Source organism: Acipenser ruthenus, chromosome 19 (assembly GCF_902713425.1).
Source record: "Acipenser ruthenus chromosome 19, fAciRut3.2 maternal haplotype, whole genome shotgun sequence".
NCBI classification, from domain to species: Eukaryota; Metazoa; Chordata; class Actinopteri; order Acipenseriformes; family Acipenseridae; genus Acipenser; species Acipenser ruthenus.
The window spans coordinates 26,693,157-26,703,217 of NC_081207.1; positions in this window are offsets into that span (position 1 = coordinate 26,693,157).

Here is a 10,061-nt window from a genome sequence, read left to right on the forward strand (position 1 = left end):
ATGCTTAAAATTCATAGGTATATCACTGCACATCGTCACACTAAAGAATCAACAAGTGCCTCTAATGTGATAATTGCTATACTGTAATTTATATTGTCTTCCCTCAGTTCTCCTGACAGTCATTTTTTTAATATAATGGCAAAGTGATACAGCTGCAAACATGAGATTTGTAGGATATAGTATATTGATTTTTTGTCAATCTGAAAGATATGGGCAGGCACAGACACTTATTCTAGCTCCTTGCCGCTTAAACACTGATAAAGACATTTAGAAAAGACATGCACTTCAATTGCAGAATATTAGGTATATTTATATAAAAAGTGATATAAATATAAATATTCTAGAATCAACCCTTGTTGATATAATAACATACAAAGGTGATGGCTAGATAATGACATATTTCTTTAGAAAAAAAAAAAAAACAGGTGCTTTTTTTATGTCAAGTGGCATATAAGCTGCTGGAACACAGAAATGGGTTTCAATGATTTTTGACTAAATGCATTTCATGTCTAATATTATTGTGTTTTCATTATTGCAAGGGACTTGCAGATGCAGATGCATATTCTTTTCCAGCATTTGGAACACTGTGTGTGCAGACATAGTGGTGCTGTCTTGAATATTTCTGCATTTAATTTGCTATATCTGGATTCTATTGTTTCACCTTTGTTGGAAATTGTTACATTGATTTGGGAAATTAAAATGAAAAGACCTTGAAGTAATAGAAGAACATGCATATTGTAAACCAATCATAATGTTTAAAGCCGTAATACACATTTTACAAGGAGCTGATGTTAACACTTTTAAATCATGGCTGCAAATCCATTCGATTCCAATGGTATAGCAGTTATTACTATGACTTTAATTTGTTATGGTACTGTTGCTATGTTAATTATATTGGGAGACATTTTGTAAATTGCGGTTATCATTTTTGTTTGCGAGGTGAGTCTATTAGAAATGAGAATAAGTAATTAGGACACAATCTGTACAGCACCTTTAATTTATTTTTGCTGAAAGCGGTTGCTAGATTTTAAAGCTTGGATGTTTTTTTCTGAGCTGGTCGCTGAATAATTATTTTTAGTCTTTTTGAATGCTTGTGTTAACTAACAACAGATTCCTGGCAAAGGAACTTTGAAACAACATGTTGTAATTCATGTTTTGGTTGTTTACAGTTTTAGGCATATGCTGTTTACACAAAGTTCCTGTCTTCATTGTTCCACAGAGACTTGTAAATCACCATAAATAACTGCAGACAGTCTACCTGATTATAGTTGCTTTATTGAGTGAGTCTGTATATCACCAATCATGCCCAATTAGAAACTGAATTGGAATCATGTATTATTCCCATTTAAATCACTGAGTGAAGCACTGTGCCATTACAATAAGTACATTATGAAAAAATAAACCTTAAGAAAGTAAATTGGTAACGTGGGACTTAAGATGTTCTTCCAAAGATGCTCAATAGAGTGCTAACCCTGGTTTTAAAATACATTTTTTTAAACTGTATTTATATTGAAGGTTCCGTGACATAGTTCATCACAAAAAATCTAACATGAAATATGTATATGAATTTGTGGATATGATTGCCCCACTTTTTTTTCTTCTTTTGAATATATTTTGCTTCTTGTATTGTATACTTTAATTTGAAATATGCAGACACATTGCTATAGTCAGAAAAATTGCTGCTATCTCCTGGTACAAAATATTTTCCTGTGCAAAACTTATTTTCACTCTAATTATCCAGCAGCAATAAGATCATGTGACATACCACACAGGATTAGATACCAAAAAAGGAGGAGGGGTGTAAATGTTGTTTTTTTTTTTTTTATATAAATTTAGTCGTCGCCAATTATTTTTACCCCGGTTTTCACCCCAATTTAGCATGCCCAATTATTATCTGTATCCCCGGCTCACCGCTCGCAACCCCCCCGCCGACTCGGGAAACGGAGGCTGGAACACGCGTCCTCCGAAACGTGCTCCTTCCAAGCCGTCATTTTTCGCACTGCAGATCCACAGCAATGCCACCAGACCTATAGTGCCGGAGGACAACACAGATCTGGTGGCTCCGCTGCACAGCCACAGGCGCCCTATCGGCCACAGGGGTCGCTGATGCGCGGTGAGCCGTGGATTCCCCTGCCGACCTAAGCCCTCCCTACCCGGGCAGCGCTCATCCAATTGTGCGCCGCCCCCTAGGAACTCTCGGTCACGGTCAGCTGTGACATAGCCTGGATTCGAACCTGCGATCTCCAGGCTATAGGGCACATCCTGCGAGGAGCGCCTTTACTGGATGCGCCACTCGGGAGCCCCCCGGGTGTAAATGTTGTTAATGCTAACAAGTACTGTATGGTATATCAGTCCTACAGTACTTCCCCCACCATTTTTTTCTACCTTTTGAAAGATGGATACGTGGTGCTGCAACATAACTGTTTTCAGACTCCAAACAAAAGCATACTCATTTTCACACTGTCTTTGATTCCTAATTAACATCCTACATAAAATAACATTTCCAATTAAATTCTATCAAAAACGCAGATTAAAGTTGTTTGTTTGCCTACGGCTTTAATTTTAATTAACCTTTTTTTTATCACAATCATTTTTATCTTCAGGAAGTTGTAAAACAGCAGGTTTTAGTTAAACATATGGTAAAAGAAAAGTAACAGTTTATTACTTGAATGTTTTTTTTATTACTAAGCCAGAAGGATTGTAATTTACTGAAAAATAAATTACAGATACATAAATGTGTCAATTAATTAAATTACATAAGCTTTTTTCAATTGATTCAGGGGTTGTGTTGTGCTTTTGTCTCTTTCCAAATGAAATTGTCAAGCTTTTCTTTTAAGAAAATGAGACATATTGAATAAATTCCAGTGAAATAAAAGCAAACAGGTTTTGGTACCAGTACATCCTACCTTTCAGCTTACACAACGCAGTTTCAGCTTTCTATTCCACTACGGTTTATTAGGACTTCAATATCCTCTACAGTTCCATTTTAATAAAGCTGTTTCGATCTTATCATTTGGAGCGATACTATCTAAAATTAAATTGCTAGCATTATCTGGATTTTGGAGACATTTCTTTTTATAACCATGTGGTACTAACAAAGTCACATTATATCCCTTGTTATTTTTTTGTGAACCATTTGTGAAGACAGAGGAACTATAATAAACAGAACTGAACAAGTCCAATGTCGAAATATTGATCTTTTTAACAGGTTGGCCATGTTAAAAGAAAACCTGTAACAAAGGAAACTACATTATAGTTTGCTGAAACCGTCGTTTGAAGATCACTTTTGTTTGTTATGTATTATCGGCAACAAACAATTACATGTTTCATTGCTTCACAAACATCACGAGTACCAGTATGTGATAAAATCAATTGGACTGTCACTGCCAAGGTAACTGCTTGCTTAAGGTTGATATAAGTAGAGGACAGTACACCGTCCTCTATAAATTTGGAATATAAAAACACACAATTAAATACATAAATTGAGGAAGTTCTAGTGAACACTCTAAACTCTATATTCTAACTTCATTTTTTTTTTCTGTGGCAATCATTATGACAATGTTTTTGTTTTTTTTTTGCATTTTTCAAAAGAAGTGTGTTTTACAAGGATTTAGCGTTATACAACGAGAAATTAAACGTCTCAGTCATGCTCACAATGCACGAGGTGCACGTTCAATGCTAAAATTATGGGGTACTGTTTTCCATTGGTTATTGTTTGCTAAAAAAAAAAAAAAAAAATCTGTGGGTCTCACTCAGCGCTCCAGATAAGGTTTTGAGCCTGGGAGTAACTTACCTTCTAATTTTAACACTGAGAGAGTTTAATTTATTTTCAGGGAGTATAATGCAACATTACCTTGAAATGAGTAATCTCGATAAATACTGTACAATCTGTAACCACCCAGCTGCATATCCTGCGATTTCCACGTGGACCGCAAGCGAGTCCAAATGTGTCTCTCCCGTGACAATATGGTGCAGGTGACCTGTGCATCTGCAAAGCTTATCACGTCTTTTCGACGTGCTACACTAAAACAATAGGCAGAATATGTGACACTGTAGTCTGTAGTTTTGTTTTTCGCTGCCAGGTGACAGCAGTCCCTATGATATCCGTTGACAGACCGGCCCATCCATGGATAAGCAGTAAAAAATGGACGGCTGCATTCGGCAAGTAAAAAATGGACGCATATTACAGAGAATGAGATGAGGGTATTTATTTCTTTGTTGATGTTACTGGAAACCTTGTCAGGACTGGCACTGGTCAAAACGACCTATTTATTCTGCTGATGAAGTACACTTCACAGATAATAATGCATATAACAGTGATACACACCCGTACCCGAAACTGTGGAACGTTGAAAGTAAGTTTACCATATCAATATGATATGGTGCGTGGTGTGGTAAACTCACTTTCTAATTACGCTGTATATGACGTGATTGAAAATTTGCGACTCAAGTTTGCTGATGTATATGTACGAGACAAAGACGTTAGCATTGATGAGCGTTTGAAGGTTGTCTGCTTTGAAATCTATAACACAAAAAATAAAAAGTGCTATGACTGCACAGTTTCCTTTTTGCTGCACTGTTATTAAAACGTTATGTTATTTATACTTATCTAATGCTATTTTGTTATTTAAGTTCTATTGAAATAATATATTTCTGTTTTTCATAATAACAATAACAAAAATGTGTATTTGTAAACATAAAGCAAAAATAGTTTTAAAAACTGGCCAATGCTTATTTGAGGGCCAAAAAAAAAAAAAAAGTTGACATGGAAATTGCCAAAATAAATGGGCACCTGGGTGGTTGATTGTACACAGTAAAAGGCCAGCATAAAATAATAACCATTATTATTATTATTATTATTATTATTATTATTATTATTAATAATAATAATAATAATAATAATAATAATAATAATAATAATAATAATAATAATAATAATAATAATTATTATTATTATTATTATTATTTCATTGTAAACTATGTTATGGTAAAAGTAGTTAACATTTATGGGTAACTTTTATATTGGTATAACAATTAATATTCAGCATTGCAACTCTTAACTTCCTCAAAACAATTTTTTGTACTGAAACTGCAACCCAAATAATGGAGCTTGAGAATTTCACTTTAAACAAAAGTTTAGATGTTTTTGTTTGTATCCTTTTTCGAGTTTTTGAAAACAACCAAATCCATATGTGTTTTGTGAAACTGAAAGAAGACGGTATAAACCAACGATCGACTCAAATGAACTGTTTTGAATGAACTGTTCCCTTCTTTTAGATTTCACAGAATGTCTGTATCAACAGAAGATTGTTCATATTGAACACATTTGGTGACTAATACAGTATTGCCAACCACACCTCTACAGAAATCATGAGACAAACGCTTAGAAATCAAGAGATTTGGCGTTCGATTCGCGAGATTTTATTTTTCAAAACATAAACCAGTATTTCAATGCTGAGAGACAACCAATATTTTCAGTTGTTTTTTAAACCTTGTTAACAAAGCTTTTATTGAGTATAACACCTCAAAACTCTTACAAACCTCTATTAGCGCTTCTGAAAATGCATAACAAAATCATACAATCCAGATCACCATTCAACATTACAAACAACATTATCTATTATCGTACCTGTTACTGCTGCGCAGACAGCTGCTGTGATGACAGCTACTGGAGTGTTGCATGTTTAGCAATATGAAGGAGCTGGAAAGCAACTGCTCCAGTCCGGGTTGAATTGGCATATACAGTGTTTGTGCTTCTTTGAGTTTCCCGCCTTGACTAACGTATATCTTTCGAAAAGCGAAAAATCCTGAGATCCAACAGTAGTGTGGCGAGATCGCGAGCAGGTCTTGATTTAACTTAGAAATCGCTTGTCTTGCGTTGAATTTACGAGAGTTGGCAATACTGCTAATACTGTGTCTAGTGTGCTGCATGCGTATTCGATTAGCCTTTAAATTAGAACTTTTTTTACATGCTTGATGGTTGAACAGAAACCCATTCATCTAGAGTTTCTGAAATTGTAAAGAATATAATTTGGTCAGCGGGATATAAGCAGATGAACAAAAACCAGACCATTTCCATCTGTTGTATACAATCAGTGTGCTATGGAGTGGGGTACAGTTGCTGAGCATTTATAACTCATGAAAATAGCTTTAGATTTAGCATGAAAGATCTGTTCATTAAAAATGCATTAAATATGAAAGGGGTCAGTTGATGCTAAATGGAACAGCTGAAAAGCTATTAATCTGGCAGTTCTAGAAAGGACTCCTCCTTCAAATCGTGGTAGTTGTAATGCTCCTGTCTAACTTTCTGCATTTAAAACTTTCAGTGGTGATGACCTGCTACATTAAACTATAGCTAGTTTGGCAGATTATTTCAGTTCCCTCCTATTTTGTATTTATTTTGTATTATTGTATTGTACTGTCTCCTTGTATGATGTTACTGATACTTCTGAGTGTTATATATTGCAACGACTCTTGAAATGTTTTGTTTAATTACATTTTTGATATATTTCAGAAGCTATTTAATTGTGGTGTCTCTTTAACCATAGACATATGTATTGTAAAACATTTTTTGATCAGCTAAGTCTCTGCTTAGGTTTCAGAGCCTGCACCATCGAGTGAATCAAGTTTCCTTTTGTCGTACTGTTGAATATACAGAATCTGTACAGAATACCTCTAATGTGCTGGCTCTTAAAACCACAAAAACACTTTGTTACGTTGCAGCTGGCAGTTCAAAATGCATTACCTTTAACACAAAGTATAAACAAAAAATGAATTAAACACAGAATTTGAGTAAATTGCAACTCCTCAGAATGAATCTGATGCCGAGAGAGTGGGAATTAGATGAAATAGCTGTTGGCATATACTATATATACTATATATATATATATATATATATATATATATATATATATATATATATATATATATATATATATATTCTTGTTGATGACTTCCGACGGTGCCTTCTACGATCAATCTAAAATGACAACTTTTGACAGCCCATATGTTAACATGCAGAGCAGCTGGTGTGTCGAAATTGTACTTTTTTATTTGTATTTATTTATACTATGTTGAGAGTAATATAGATGATTTTAACAGTCTGTCATAAAGTATACAGATGTACAAACATTTTTAGGACTTCAGTAATATAAATTACTGCATAGGGAATTCTGTGGCCTTTGTTTTACTATTGCTTGTGGAGGAGGCTGTGTGGTCCAGTGGTTAAAGAAACGGGCTTGTAACCAAGAGGTCTCCGGTTCAAATCCCACCTCAGCCACTCATTGTGTGACCCTGAGCAAGTCACTTTACCTCCTTGTGCTCCGTCTTTCGGGTGAGATGTAATTGTAAGTGACTCTGCAGCTGATGCATTGTTCACACACCTTAGTCTCTGTAAGTCGCCTTGGGTAAAGGCGTCTGCTAAATAAACAAATAATAATAATAATAAATGTTTTGAACCACTATTTTATGTTGCACTGTGGTAATTTACAGGATCAAATATAAATACATCTTCATCGAAACAGAATGCAAAGATACGGCTTCAGAATTATATTTATCTATTCAATTTGTGACAGTTCAAATGTTCTTGGTCAATAAAACCATACAGGTAAAAATATGATTTCTCTCAGTTTTTCAGATTTTTTAAATATAAACTCAGATCCGCACTGAAAACAAAACCCTTAGATTATCTTGGTGCCGTCTGATAGAAAAGACCTTGTTTGACAGAAACAGCAGTCTTTATTTCTTTGTAATGTGGTCATACTGTTTTTTTTTTTGTTTTTTTTTCTTTTTCAAAGTATCAAAGGATATTGTAAAGGCAGGTGTATTGGTAACAAATACCTTGAAGGATCTAAAAACACAATTAGCCAGCAAATGAGCCCATGCAAACCTAAGGTTTCTGTGTGCGGTGAAGAGTGAACAAGAGTACCGAAAACAAAACGTCTAATAATAATAATACAGAACTGATCTCTCAAACAGCTGCCCTGTAGCTCAACCTTTGAAAAGACACAGAGGAGAGACAGCAGACAATTATGCAAATGTGTGGGCCTCTTACAGAAGATTAAAGAGACTACTGATTGCTTTTAGAGGACCTCACTCATGCAGAAACAGATGTTTTTAACGCCTCTCCTTCGTCCTTGCGACACTTTCGCCTGCTTCAAGTGTTGAAGCTCAAGAAAGAGAAAACTTTATTCAGCTGGAATAAAGCGTATTTTTTTTGTCATAAACAATTTCCCCCGCTGTCATTTACTTTGGCCTTATTAAACAATGTGTTTTCTTTAGACACGAGATTGGCATACAAGGTTAGAATGTTTTTTGGTTCAAAACCCTTCACTTTACTGTGATGAAGTCATTGTTGCTAATAAAGAATAGTAATCGTACCTGTTAACATATTTCTCACTTTTTTTAATCGTCCTGTGACGGGGTACCTCTGCCCCTGTGTATATTTGTATTTTCTGTATTGTTGGTGTTGTATTTGTTTGGGTGTATTGTGTGTTTCATTAGTGTAGGTATGTGGCAGCACAACAGGGTGAAAGCTGCAAAAAATATGGCTGGAGCCATCAACTGAATAAATGTTTAAATCATTAATTAAGGCTCCAGCCACGGATGTATAAAATAGGTGTTCACGGGTGCTAATTTAGATTTAGTTTGGAGAATTTATGTTGGTGAAGGTGAGGGTTTTGCGTGTTGTACTGATATATATATATGAGTAATTATCGTATTACATATTTAGAGGAGTTTGTGAAGCTGTGTGTGTGAATGAAAAAAACAGCATCCCAGTTTACAACTGTAGTCTTTAAAATCTATATTTTGTTTAACCTGTTTATCTGGCCCTTGTGCCTGTTTGTTTTGTGTTTTGTTTAATGTTTTGCTGTTTATAATAAAAAGGCGCAGCAGCGCGCTTAAACCTGCAGCTCCCTTGTGTCTGAGTCTCAAACAGCTTGCCAGTGACATCATCCTGTCACACATCCCTTACTATTTTATGGTGTAAATTCGTTCTGAGTGGTTCTGGATTCTATTGCATTTTAATTTGATTGAAATGATGGGACAATGGGACCTTTTAACTCTGCCAGGCCCACCTACTCTCTGCTTGTATACATGTTCAGTAGGTGGGGCTGGCAGAGCTGAAATGTCTTATTGCCACATACTTTGATTGCAACGAGGAAGACTTTTCAGTCTAGGCACTTCAGATTCTATGGACAAGCTCAAAGCCAGTTAGAGGCAGGAAAATGATCAATTCTATCAACGATAATGATCAATATTGGAGTAGCAAAACCCACAACCACCATAAAATAGACATTGTGAAAATAGAAAATTGTGCTTCCATCTTCTTACCCACTTCCGCATGCACTGTTTTTAGCATCAGTAATTTGCACAGCAGCAACAGCCACTTGCTCCTGTCTTTCCAGCCTGATTTTAGGATATTAATGACTATTAGTTCCACCTAATTAATTTCCCCCTTTCGTTTGCAATCTGAACAGCAGTGCTAGCTCCTATGCTACAAGTACGTGCTGCCTTATACGGGTGCAAAACATCTGGCTTTTTACTAAGTTTGCCTAATGAGAAGAAATCCCAATGAGTTGAATTAACATCTGTTTGCAGGAAAGAATGAGGAGATTGGAAGGGATTGGTTTCAGATTATTTTTATATGATCTTTCAGAAAACGGGTTGATAAGGCTGGTTTGGCTATAGTGTTATAAAGATCATACAGGACTTGAAACAAGCTAAAATGATTTTAGTGATGGCATGTGACAGGGTGCCTGCCCATTTATTAATGTATATATTATTTAGTTGTTATTGTTATGATTTAGTTCAGTTTTCATGTGTGTGTGCATATATATATATATATATATATATATATATATATGGGGTGCCATGTGTAAAAAAAAAAAAAGCGTTGATATTTTAATGTCTTTTTTTCCAGATTTAACTTAAATCTTGTATTTTTTCCCCAAATTTATAAATGTTGTGAACATAAATATATATATATTTTTAAATGTGTACATTCAGATATAATTTATAAATCTATTTACAAGATTTAACATTCAGCTAAATTTTTAACT